At 35.2% G+C, this 13,893-nt stretch overlaps 1 pseudogene across 1 annotated transcript in view; it reads left to right on the forward strand.

Moving 5' to 3' along the window:
* Positions 1-2,521: 2,521 nt before the first annotated feature.
* The window catches only part of LOC309806720 (olfactory receptor 13F1-like), a 74,218-nt pseudogene continuing 62,846 nt past the window's right edge, over positions 2,522-13,893 (forward strand). Inside the window, exon 1 of the transcript in view lies at positions 2,522-3,462. The product of the transcript in view is annotated as an olfactory receptor 13F1-like (transcript). The remainder of the gene's footprint in view (positions 3,463-13,893) is intronic.

The following is a 13,893-nucleotide window of genomic DNA, read 5'->3' on the forward strand; positions in this document are numbered from 1 at the left end:
CCAAGCCCTTCTTTTTGGTGGGACTTGAATGCCAAACTCTGTCTCTCCAGCTGTGAACTTTTTATTAAAATCTCTGTTCAACTCTTTAGCCTTCCAATTGTCACTTTCCCTTGGGTTCTAAGAAGTCTCACTCTCTTCATGCCCAATTCAGTGGTCAGTCAAGGATTTGATGAGAGATTTTACATAGAATTTAGTTTCCTCCTTTATGGCTCCTTCTTTTCCAGGATGTATCCCTAAATTTCCAGATGCTCTGGCAGCCCCAAATGCTAATCTGATTCCTCAGATCAAGACTGCTACTTTCTGCTTGAGTATCATCTGCTATATGGACTCGGGAGTGCCCTGTTGATCTCACTCAGTCTGGTTCACATCTTTCAGGGGTTGGATTCCCTCCTGTTCTGCCTGCTTTTGATCACTCTCCAGTGTCATAAAACAGTCATTTTTTATATTTGATTCAGAGTTTATAATTGTTAGTAGCAGGAGAGTTAGTCTGATCTAAGCTACTCTGCCACAAGATACTCCATCGTTACTAGAAGTTGGAAATCTAAGATATACATTTCAGGAAGATCTGACAGACTTCCTTCTGAGCTGGGTATGGAATAAGAGGGGGGGAAGGATCAAGAATTACTTCTAGATTAATGGCCTAAGTATGTGAGTAAATGTTATTGCTATTATTGGAGATAGGGAAGAATACAGACTCATAAGCATCAGGAAACTTGTTAAAATTTTGGCTATCTCTTTTTCAGACAGGAAATATCATGGAGGTTCTGAATTTCTCTTCTTTTCAGCGTGCTTCAAGGTAATTCCAAAGCAGAAGTATGGTTTGGTGCTTTAAACACAGTAGGGAGTCAGGTCGGCAACCTTCTTCCTCAGTCTTAGTCACTGCCTCCATCTTCTTTTTAATTCATTCATTAATTTATTTTTTATTTTTGGTTGCGTTGGGTCTTTGTTGCTGCACGGGCTTTCTCTAGTTGCCGCGAGCAGGGACTACTCTTTGTTGCAGTGCACAGACTTCTCATTGCATTGGCTTCTCTAGTTGCAGAGCACGGGCTCTAGGTGCATGCGCTTCAGTAGTTGTGGCTCACAGGCTCTAAAGTGCAGGCTCAGTAGCTGTGGTGCACTGGCTTAGTTGCTCCACAGCATGTGGGATCTTCCCAGACTAGGGCTCGAACCCATGTCCCCTGCATTGGCAGGCGGATTCTTAACCACTACGCCACCAAGGAAGTCCCACTGTCTCCATCTTAACTTTGTGAGTGTATCTCTTAAAGTACAGTTCTCTTCTGACCCTTCCCCCTAGGCATAATCAGGTCAACCTAAATGATTTACTTCCAGCCATATAAGCCTTGGTCTACAGGAATTGAACAAGTGAGTTAGAAATGGGACTCTGGGCCCGATGACAGTCAACCCCTTTTCTCCCTTTTGGTCAACCATTTGTATTATGGTTGCAGTGAATCTTGTCTAAATGAGGAAAGAAAAGCAAGGACATTGCCATAGTCAAACAAAGAGGGAAACAGTGAGAATTAAAAACCAGATTGACTGATTTAATAACACAATTAGGAGCAGAGCAAAGTTCCCCTTCCCAAAGTCAGCACAGACAGGAAAAAGGTAATTTCTTGTTTGAATAACACAAGAATTAGAACAGATCAGCTACTGACTATAATTGGATCTATGGGAGATTGTCCCTGGAGTTTCAGAATTTTTAATACTGTACAAATAGATTTCTGACTTTAATTTGCTGCATGAATTAGAAACTTTTCATAAGCAACAAAAAACTTAAATTGCCTTACAGTGTGAATGGCTGGTCCTTTGGAGGATGTTTCTGGAGCACATATGCCAGGACAATTCTGGCCATATGAAGGAAATCTCGGCTATAAGTCCCATCACGAGAATATCAGCATTTTCGTGGGTTTGAGATGGAAAGTCTGGGCTTTGTCTAAATTTTCAGGCTTTTCAGTTAATTAATCTGTGGTTGCAGAAATCTGTCTTTTTTTACTAACTGAATCTCCCAAATTATTTTGGACAGAACCCTACAAATGGCAGAAGATACTGAACTTGGAAAGCAGAAGAGTTTCCTAAGTAAGAAGACTATTACCCAACTAGGGGAAGAAAATCATTCCAAGGGTTCAGAGGTAAATAAATGTCTTCAGCATAGATCAGTTACAAATGTGCTTTTGGAAAAAGAAAGACCCCATAAGATTGTTTCTTTCCTCAGTCTCTCATGATATTTACGAAATAAACCTTGCCATTCCCCAACATTGCCTTAAAAAGTCTTGCAGCAAAAATAACACCTTTAAGATACTTTGTTGACTTCCTGATTGAAATTTTCCTTATTGATGATGACAAATTCCTTCAAATATATATTACTAATGCTATCACCAAGCTAGAGAAGCATTTAAGCACAGACTACAAGTTGATGTGAAGAAAAAATACCAGAAAATATAAAGGGAGAGGATCTTATGTTTTATATATAATATGTAATGTTAATCACTCTATGCATATATGCAAATGACCATGACATGATAAAATGTTCCAGGCAAATTTGACATCTGTAACAATTTTTTTCTTCCTGGGATTTTCCTACTACCCCAAAGTTGAGGTCATCATATTTGTGCTGTGCTTGCTGATATACCTGATCACCTTGCTGGGTAATATAATGCTGATCTCCATCACCATCCTGGATTCCAGCCTATACACACCCATGTACTTCTTCCTCAGCAACCTCTCTTGTTTAGATGTCTGGTACACCTCTTCTGCTTTCCCTCCAATGCTGATAAACTTTGTTTCAGGGTAAAACACTACCTCATTCTCAGGGTATGCCACTCAGATGTACTTCTCTCTTGCCATGCACTCCACTGAGTGTGTGCTCCTGTCCATGATGGCATATGACTGATATGTGGCCATCTGCAACCCCCTGGGACACCCCATCATCATGAACAAGAGGATTTGTATGCAGATTGCATCTGGTTCCTGGGTGACAGGCTGCTTCACTGCCCTGGTGGAACCAGTGTCTGTATTGCAGCTCTCTCTGTGTGGTAGTAGTGTCATCAATCATTTTGCTTGTGAAATTCTGGCTGTCTTAAAACTTGTTTGTGTGGACACCTCCATGGTGCAATTAATCTTGCTGGTGATCACCGTACTTCTTGTTCCTATGCTGATGCTTTTAATTTATATCTCTTATGCTTTCATCCTCTCTAACATCCTGAGAATCAGCTCAGTGGATGGTCAAAGCAAAGCCTTTTCAACATGTGCAGCCCATCTGACTGTGGTGGTTTTGTTCTATGGGACAGCTCTCTCCATGTACCTGAAGCCCTCATCTGTAGATTCACAGGAAATAGATAAATTTATGACTTTGGTATATGGTGCGTTAACCCCCATGTTGAATCCTATAATCTATAGTCTACGAAACAAAGAGGTGAAAGCAGCTTTGAAAAAATTGCTGTTTAGAAATTCTTTGGTAATGTTTTAATTTCTATCTTCAGATAATATGGGAGCAAGAACACTCATCTGGATAATCTCCAACATTATCCAGAAAATTGCAAAGTGGTTGGAATAAACCAAACCCTGGAAAATACTCATTTTTGATAGGAGTTCAACATTAAGTCCAATATCTTGGTTTACCTTGTAAATAAAACTTTTGATATTAATAAATAATTTAGGTAGAATGAATCATGTTTCTGCAGAAGTATTTAGCATTCATTGAATATTAATATAACATTAAAATTAGATGATTGCTTATTTTTTCATATTTTGCTATATCATCTAAGTGTTCAACTCTAGCAGCACCATGACAATAACTAATATACCAAGAGTGTAAGATATTAAGCCTAGTATATTTTGAAATAATTTATCCTCATATGATTTGTAATTATGTCTGAAATTATGAAGAAATAGTATTTTTATGTAAGTGTGGATATAGTTCGAGGTATATCAGTTCATAAAACCAAGACACCATTAATTTTATAAATTTTCCTACTCTAAATGTTAAAATGTGAAATCTGTTAGATTTGATAAACTACCACATGAATGATTTTGTTTATTTAGGATGTATATGTGGGGGATGGGTAAATATCTGTGTATGTTCAAAGACATCATGACAAGGATTTGTGCATTGTAATCCTGTATATAAAGTGGAGTAAAGGAATAGCATTCAGGAGATCTTAAAGTATCCATGGTTATAAGGTCAAAGTACTCTCATATTGTGCTCTGAATGTCTAAGTGAATTCATCAACACACACACACACACAACACACACCATGTTACTTATTTTTCTTAGAGCATGCTGAATTGAGCAATTATGGCTAAGAAACAACAGATTTCTACCCTGTAGAGATTACACTGCAAAAGAAATTATTTATTAATGTACACACATATTGTGTGAAAAGATTCATGGATATATTTGACATATGTGAGCAAAATTACATAAATTATAATTACACCAATATTGCATATTAACCAGTTTATCCTTGTCTTTTCCACCCTCACTGGAGCTGGGAAGTTATGAGGCCAATGCATGTACATTACTTCCTCTTTATCAGAGAGATGTCTTTGGGGTATATGTGGATGATGGCTTTATTCTATGGAGAAGGTGACTCTTGCTAGCATTGACATAATCCCCTTAAATTTTAGACTTAGAGAAGGTGAGACAATTATAGATAATTATAACAAAAGGTCCCATTCTGAACAAGACAGAACTTGCAAGGAATGATTCAGTTGAGGGTGAATGGATTGATGAAGGAACCATGTTGGAGGAAAGAATTCAATGTATAGGAACTGTGCTGGTGTTCTTAATCCAAGTACCCTTAGTATACATGAGAAATTTTTTTCTTTCTCAGGTGTTAGATGAACAGTTCTATTAATTCAGAATCTCTCCAAAGGTAGAGACTGGGGATTTGTATCATAATAAAAGCAAAACAGTTATTCTGATTTGTGCCCTTACTTCCATTTCACTACCAGACGACAACGACCCTGGTGTGATGTTATTTGGTTGAAGAGGATGAACTGTTAACCCTATTACCCACCCAATCTCTACAATCACTTACAACAAAACATTTACCTGATTTCAAGTAATCACAAACATTGAGCCTATAAATATCCATCTTATTTATGTGGGTGAAAATAAAATCTGTAGTTTTATGCCTCATCAGCTCTAGTGAGCATGTGCTATCATCTTCAACAACTTTGTAAGTGTTTTAAAGGGATATGGATGAGCTAGTTATTGCCTGAGAGGCCAACCAGCTGTCCAGAGGCAAAACCCAATAAAATGGCTCTTAACTCGCCTGGCTGAATCATCATAGGCCTAGAGAGGGTCCTCAGATTTCAGGTGCTTCAGCAAGAGTCATCTTGTCTAAACAACTAGATCCAGGATGGCATAAATTTCTGCATCATCCAAATATGTTTTGCTCTGTCTTCCAAGGATAGAACTGTATATGTAATCCTGAACTGCATTTTGATTACTTCTTTATCATTCTGTGTTTCATTATGAGCAACCTCCACTGTTACAACATTCTTTATCAATAGAGGAAACAGTTCATTGAAAAGCAGTTTACAAAACTGTATCACATTTCAGTCCTGCTTCTCTGCAGTACCATCCACATCACACTTTGCAATATTTACATTCAGCATCCTTAGATGGTTCACTCACACAGGTGATTAATTTCAACAGATGAGTAACTTCAACCCCTTGTGGGAAACTTAATATTTTAACTCTAAGAGAGCAACTTTGATTCAAGGTCTTAAGGAACATCTCACTGTGACCCACTCCCAAGTACCATTTCCAAATATAGTCATATGAACTCAAAGGAAACAAATGCTTGCCTTTGCAATCACACAATAAATGGCAACTTAACCATGTCACGAGATTCCTGAATGTCTTATTAAAGTCTTTTTCTAAATATCTCTGCTTTTCTTTTCTTCAGGTGAATAAGATTTTACATGATTTCTGATACGGTCTTTTTTTTCCATTTCACTAATTTCCCACAATCTGAGAACATACTAATACCTGTGCTACTTTACTTGTTTTAAGCTATCCTGAAACTTTCCAAAATCATCATGAAAATAAGGATCACCTGGAATGCTTGCTAAAAATATCATGCAAATGTTCAACTTAGATCCAAATCAGAATTTCCAGAGGAGATATATGTTAATCTGTATGTTTTATAACACCTGGCAATTCTTATTATGTGAGAATTATGGGAACTCTGACTCAGAGCATTAAATGGAAGAGACTGAACCCTATTACTTAATGCTTTTAGAATCGGGGTGGGGGATATATTAAGTGTCAAGGAGATGAGAATATCCCAGCTCAGAACTGATCAGAATTTAGGAAAACTATATGCAGAGCTTTGTTATAAAGTGTTAGGGGAAGGGAGAATCCATTTAATAATGTGAAAAGTTTGAGTACGCAACCCTTGGGACTCTGTTCAAAGAAGAACTGGATAAATACAAGGTTTCATTCTGTCTTATTCGCTGCAGCTCTCATTTGTGTAGAGAAAAAAGTAAAAACCAAGTTAATCAATTTAATTTACAAATACACTCTATATATACTAGAAGGAAGAAATATTTAAAGGCCATTTAAATATGCTTAATTTATTTTTTAATAAATCACTCTAGTGAGACCTCCTATCAGTAAAAGACAAGCACAACAGAATGATCCTAGAAGCCAGAGTGAGAAAAGCAGTCTGAGACCTTAATTTGGTATCGATAGCTCTCTTCCTTAAGATGTGAATCATGTTCACATATCATAGTATTATTAAAAGTTCTTAAAAAATCATCACATGTTGTGCTAAGATCATTTTGTGGGGAATAATTTTAGAGTCAGGAAGATTTTAGAAACCTACTGTAGTAATTTGGAGAAAAGATGTTATTCCAGGCCAGAGTAATAGTTGTGGAGATGGTGAGAAATAGTCAAATTCTGGATATATTGAAAAGGTAGGCAATAGGATTTCCAGAAGGACTGGATATGGGTGATAGAGGAAGAGAGGCATCAAGAATGACTTCAGGGTTTTCAGACTGAAAAGTGAGAAGGATACAGCTATGACTCACTGATTCAAGAAAGTCTGTAATTGAAGTGGATCTGTGGGAGAATACCGGGCATTCATTTTAGACATGTTAGGTTCAAACTATCTATTAAATATGACAACTACATGGAAGAATATACAAGTCATGTGTTTAGAGAAGAAGTCTGGGCTAGAGATACAAATTTGGGAGCCATTAGCATATGGATAATATTTAAAATCAATAAGATCACTAAGGTAGTGAATATAGACAATAAAAGAGAAGAGGTTGAGCCCTGGAACATCATATCAGCAAAATGCAGTATTGCAGATTTTTATTTGTCACCATGCAGGAGTGACAGATGATAGTGTGACCTCTTCATCCTCTATGTCTGATTATAGATCTGGGCACACTACTGTCCACCCTTTCCACACAGTTGCCATTCTGTATCTAATTATCATTATATTAGCTACATATTTATTCATATGGATTTGAAAATATATACCCTAATCATTCCTCTATTCAAGATTGTTTCTAATCACTGCCTATTATAACTAATGCTTAAATGAACACATTCCTATGTTTGATTTTTCACTTATCTTTTATTATATCTTAAAATCAATTCCCAGGAGTGGGTTTACTTCATCAAAGGCAATGAACAATTTTATGGCTCTTGACAGAAAAGCTTTATAGTATCTTCAGTATGGTATTAGTGGGTATTCAGATGAAGTGGGGAATTTGAGAAGAATTGGGCATGCCTCTAAGACTTGAAAATACATATATAATAGGAAATAGAATAATAGCTAGAGCTATTATTATCAAATGTTGAATAAAAGTTGTGAGAGTGCACATTCTTGTCTTGTTCCTGATCTTAGACGAAATGCTTTCAGCTTTTCACTGTTGAGTATGATGTTGATGTAGGTTTGTCATATATGGCCTTTATTATGTTGAGGTTTGTTCCCTGTATACACACTTTGTTAAGAGTTTTTATCATAAATGAATGTTGAATTTTATCAGAAGCTTTTTCTGCATCTATTGAGATGATCATGTGGTTTTTTTTCCTTCAACTTGTTAATGTAGTGTATCACGTTGACTGATTTGTGGATACTGAACCATCCTTGCATCCCTGGGATAAATCCCACTTGATCATATTATATGATCCTTTTAATACACTGCTCAATTCAGTTTTCTAACATTTTGTTGAAATTTTTTGCATCTATGTTAATCAGTTATACTGGCCTGTAATTTTCTATTTTTGTGATATCTTTGTCTGGTTTTGGTATCCGGGTGATGTTGGCCTCATAGAATGAGTTTGGAAGCACTCTTTCCTTTTCAATTTTTTGGAATAGTTTGAGAAGGATAGGTGTTAACTCTTCTTTAAATATTTGGTAGAATTCTCCTGTGAAGCCATCTGATCCTGAATTTTTGTTTGTTGAGAGTTTTTAATTACTGATTCAATTTCATTACTGGTAATTGTTCTCTTCATATTTTCTATTTATTCCTGATTCAGTCTTGGACATTGTACATTTTTAGGAATTTATCCATTTCTTCTAGTTTGTCCATTTTATTGATGTACAATTGTTCATAGGAATTTCTTATGATCCTTTGTATTTCTGTGGTGTCAGTTGTAAATTTTCCTCTTTCATTTCTGATTTTATTGTACTGGTCCCTCTCTCTTTTTTCCTTGATGAGTCTGGCTAAGGGTTTATCAATTTTATTTATCTTTTCAAAAAAGTAGCTTTTAGTTTCATTGATATTTCCTTTTTTTTAGTCTATTTCATTTATTTCTTTTCTGATATTTATTATTTCTGCTACTTCAATGGAAATAATAAATATTGAGTTTTGTTTGTTCTTCATTTTCTGCTTCCTTTAGATGAAAGAATAGATTTTTATTTGAGATTTTTCTCGTTTCTTGAGGCAGGCTTGTACCTCTATAAATGTCTCTCTCAGAACTGCTTTTACCATGTCCCATTTATTTTGGATCATTGTGTTTCCATTTTCATTTGTCTCCAGGTATTTTGTTTTTAACTTCTCTTTGATTTCTTCAGTGATTCATTGGTTGTTTAGTAATATATTGTTTAGACTCCACCTGCTTGTGTTTTTGCAGGTTTTTTTCCTTGTAGTTAGTTTCTAGGTTCATATTGTTGTGGTTGAAAAGATGCCTGATATAATTTCAATCTTTTAAAATTTATCGAAACTTGGTTTTTGGCCTAGTATGTGATCTACCCTGGAGAATGTTTTATGTGCACTTAAAAGGAATGTGTAGGGCTTCCCTGGTGGTACAGTGGTTGAGAGTCCACCTGCCGATGCAGGGGACACAGGTTCGTGCCCTGGTCCGGGAAGATCCCACATGCTGTGGAGCGGCTGGGCCTGTGAGCCATGGCCGCTGATCCTGCGTGTCCGGAGCCTGTGCTCTGCAACGGGAGAGGCCACAACAGTGAGAGGCCCGCATACCACAGAGAATAAATAAATAAATAAAGGAATGTGTATTCTGCTGCTTTTGTATGGAATGCTCTATATATACCTATTAAGGTCATCTGCTTTAATGTGTCATTAAGCCAGTGTTTCCTTATTGATTTTCTCTCTGAATGGTCTTTCCATTGATTTAAGTGGGGTGTTAATGTCCCCTACTATTATTATGTTACTGTCAATTTCTTTCTTTATGTTTGTTAATATTTGCTTTATGTATTTAGGTGCTTCTATGTTGGGTGCACATATATTCACAATTGTTTATAACTTCGTGTTGGATTGGTCCCTTGATAATTACATAACATACTTCTTTATCTCTTGTTACAGTCTTTGTTTAAAGTCTATTTGTCTGACATGAGTATTGCTACCCCAGCTTTCTTTTTGTTTCCATTTGTATGGAATAACACTTTTCCATTCCCTCACTTTCAATCTGTGTGTCTTTAGATCTGAAGTGAGTCTCTTGTAGGCAGTATATATATGTGTGTGTGTGTGTGTGTATATATATATATATATATATATACACACACACACACACACATACACACACACATACACATGGGTGTATACATTCAGCCACTCTATGTCATTTGATTGGAGCATTTAGTTTATTTATATTTAAAGTAATTATTGAGATGTATGTACTTATTTTGCCCTTCTTAGCCCTTATATCAGAAGACATGAAAAATAAAACTGAATCAATTGCTCAAAATGTCTTGAATAAATGCCATTTTAAACAGAAGCCTTTAATTTCTTCCACTTTCCTTAGTTTTATTTTTTCTGTATATTTTTCCTTAAAATAGTTAGGTTTTGTGTTTTTATACTTTTTAATAATTAACATATTTAAAACTACTGGTACAAGAAGGAGATATCTTCAAGTTCAATTTCAGGACAATCTGGGAGATTATTCCTGAAGATGCTGGTGGGACTGTAAATTGGTATAGCCACTATGGAAAGCAGTATGGAAGCGCCTTAAAAAATTTAAAATAGAGCTACCATATGATTCTGTAATCCCATTCCTGGGCATATATCCGGAGAAAACCGTAATTCTCAACAATACATGCACCCCAGTGTTCATTGCAGCACTATTTACAATAGCCAGGACATGGAAGCAATCTAAATGTCCATCGACAGATGAATGGATAAAGAAGATGTGGTGTGTATACACACACACACACACACACATACACACACACATATAATATTACTATATTACTATTATTATATAATATTATTATATTACATATATATTACTATTATATGTAATATATATTACATATATATAATACTACATATATATAATATTACTCAGCCATAAAAAAGAATGAAATAATGCTATTTGCAGCAACATGGATGGACATAGAGATTATCATATTAAGTGAAGTAAGCCAGACAAAAGACAAATATCATATGACATCACTTATATGTGGAATCTAAAAACAATTATGCAAATGAACTTATATACAAAACAGAAATAGACCCACAGACATAGAAAACAAACTTATGGTAACCAAAGGGGAAAGAGGGGAAGGATAAATTAGGAGTTTGGGTTTAACTTATACACACTACTACGTATAAAACAGATAACCAACAAGGACCTACTGTATAGCACAGGGAACTATATTCAATATTTTGTAATAACCTATAAGGGAAAAGAATCTAAAAAAGAATATATATATATATATACACACACATACACATATACATATATATATAAAAAACTGAATCATTTTGCTGTACACCTGAAACTAACACATTATAAATCAACTATAATTCAATAAAAAATAAAATTAAAAAGAGGAGAAAATGTTATAAAAATGTTATTAATATTATGAATACACTAGCTAATTTGAAAATCTTGTTGCAATGGAAGATTTTTTAATAATAAAAAATATATTTTTGAGCCAACAGTCATATCACACTCCGTGTTAAAACACATGAATCATTCCTGTTAAAGTCAGAGTCAAGATAAGGGTAGCTTCTAAAACTGTTGTTATTTAGCATTAATTATGAATAATCCAGCTTATGCAAATACATGAAATACAAACTTAGGAGTATAAGTATAGGAGTAAAAGAGGAAGTTATCAGTACTAGTAGCCATTTTTAAAAAAGAAAATAGAATCAACCAAAAAGACTATTATAAGTAGTAAAAACATTCAATTAGTTACCTGGCTACTTAATAATAATATATAAGATTAATAGCTTCTCTATAAATAAAAATTGCTTAGAAATTATCACCAAAAAGTCAAATAACATAATAAACATAAAATATTAAAAACATATTAAAAATATTGAAATATCAAAAACCTGTAATTTATATGAGGTAGTGATAACTTAATATAGAAAGAATTCTTATAAAAATAAAAAGAATTTCCAATTCATTTACTTTGCACAATTTCCAATTGAAACCCAATTAGAAAATGGATAATCAAATAATAAGGAAAAATCACAAACTGAGATATAGAATAGAAAATTCATACATGAAAATATGGTTAGTTTCACTCTTATGCAATTAAACACTAATAAATTCAGAAATGAAATGTTATTTTAATCAATTAAAAATGCATGTAAACTTATGGGTAACTGATGATAATGGCAGTTGCTTAAATCCACATTTCCTTACATATCCTCCAAAAACAATACAGAATAACAGAAGAACAAATAAAGCTATTCAAACCCACAAAACCAGAAGACAGAACATGACCAACCTTGAAGTACCGATAAGCACAAAATTTAACACTAAATCGTAGCATCTCTCATGTTCTCACTGAATCTTTTCACAGAGCAGAGACTAGCATGGAAAAGAGAAGGGGGATACAAGCAGCAAGTTTAAGATTGACCTAAAACCAAAACACAGCCCTGAATACAGGTGGGACACAAAAGTGTGTATAAGTTGAGGTGACTGTCTTCTAAAGTCATAGATTTGGGGTAAAAAGTAAATGAAAAGGAAGGGAGAGTCACCTTTGGAGATTTAGAAGTAAAAGAGCAAAGAAGCAAAAAGGAAAATTGGGGTCATGCTAAATAAAAATGTTCTAAAATAGGGACTTCCATGGCAGTGCAGTGGTTAAGACTCCACGCTCCCAATGCAGGGGGCCTGGGTTCAATCCCTGGTCAGGGAAGTAGATCCCACATGCTTGCCACAACAAAGAGTTCGCAGGCCACAACTAAGGAGCTGTGAGCCGCAACTAAAGAGCCCGCGAGCAGCAACTAAGACCTGGCACAACCAAATAAATAAATAAATAAATAAAATAGTTTTTAAAAGTGTTCTAAAATATCGGAGGGCCTACAATTCCTTCCTACTTAGATAAGATAAAGGAGAAAAAAAGACAAGGAGGGCCAGAGAGCCCTCAGGACAAGGGTAAAGTGGATTTAGCAAGCTAATGCTGTTATAAGGTTCTCTATTTCTGCAGAAGGGGAAGGGGAAGAGGGAGTCAAAGCAATTATTTAAGGAAATTCTACTTCAAAACACAGACAGATGAGGACACTCTTGACCTACAATCATATAAATGAATCCAAATTATGAAATAAATAGTGAAAGTAGACTATATTCAAAACTATTATAAAATGAAATAGAAGATGAGAAACAAAATGCCTCAGCTGATGGAAACTTCTGCCCTTCATCCCAAAGAAAGAGAAGGAGAAGGAGGGGGGGAGGGGGGGAGGGGGAGGAGGAGAAGGAGAAGGAGAGGAAGAGGAAGAGGAAGAAGGAGGGGGAGGAGGAGGGGGAGGAGGAGGAGAAGAAGAAGGAGAAGGAGAAGAAGGAGAAGAAGAAAAGAAGGAGGAGGAGGAGGAGGAGGAGGGGAAGAAGGAAGAGGAGGAGGAGGGGGAGGGGGAGGAGGAGGGGGAGGAGGAGATGGAGAAGGAGAAGAAGAAAATTAAAACTGTAAAACAACACTACAAATCAATACCAGTAACCTCAAACAAGCATTTGAGGAAAACACCTGAATCAGAAATTCAAAAATTAAAAAGAAATTGTTCAACTAATGTATCAGGAAGAAATGAAAAGAAAATTGGTTGAACTCAGGAAATAATAAGTAAAAGACAAAGCCATCTTAAAGACTAAATAGAAGACTAAAATAAAGGTAGTCAAGGTAAAATAGATTAGAATGAAATTTAATAAGGGCATTGAAGAAAGGGAAGCAGTCAACAAAATGAAAATAAGATCAAGAAAATCTAACCAATGAAACAGAGGCAAAGAAGGAATATTGTTACTTTTACAAATAAATAAAATTTGAGTCTCTAAAAAAGAAATAAAACAATAAAATAAAATTAATATTTAAAACTTAAGTCTAGAAAAACTTTTTGTAAATAAAGTACTGAAAGTGTCTACCAGGTGCTGGGAAAAAATAAGCTCAGCATAATCAACTCTGATAGGTATCTCAGTAAAGCTACTGGAGTTTAAAATACAAAATCTTTAAATATTTAAAACAAAATGGT

The sequence above is a fragment of the Mesoplodon mirus genome (assembly GCF_964341445.2).
Source record: "Mesoplodon mirus genome assembly, chromosome: 1".
Taxonomy (NCBI): Eukaryota; Metazoa; Chordata; class Mammalia; order Artiodactyla; family Ziphiidae; genus Mesoplodon; species Mesoplodon mirus.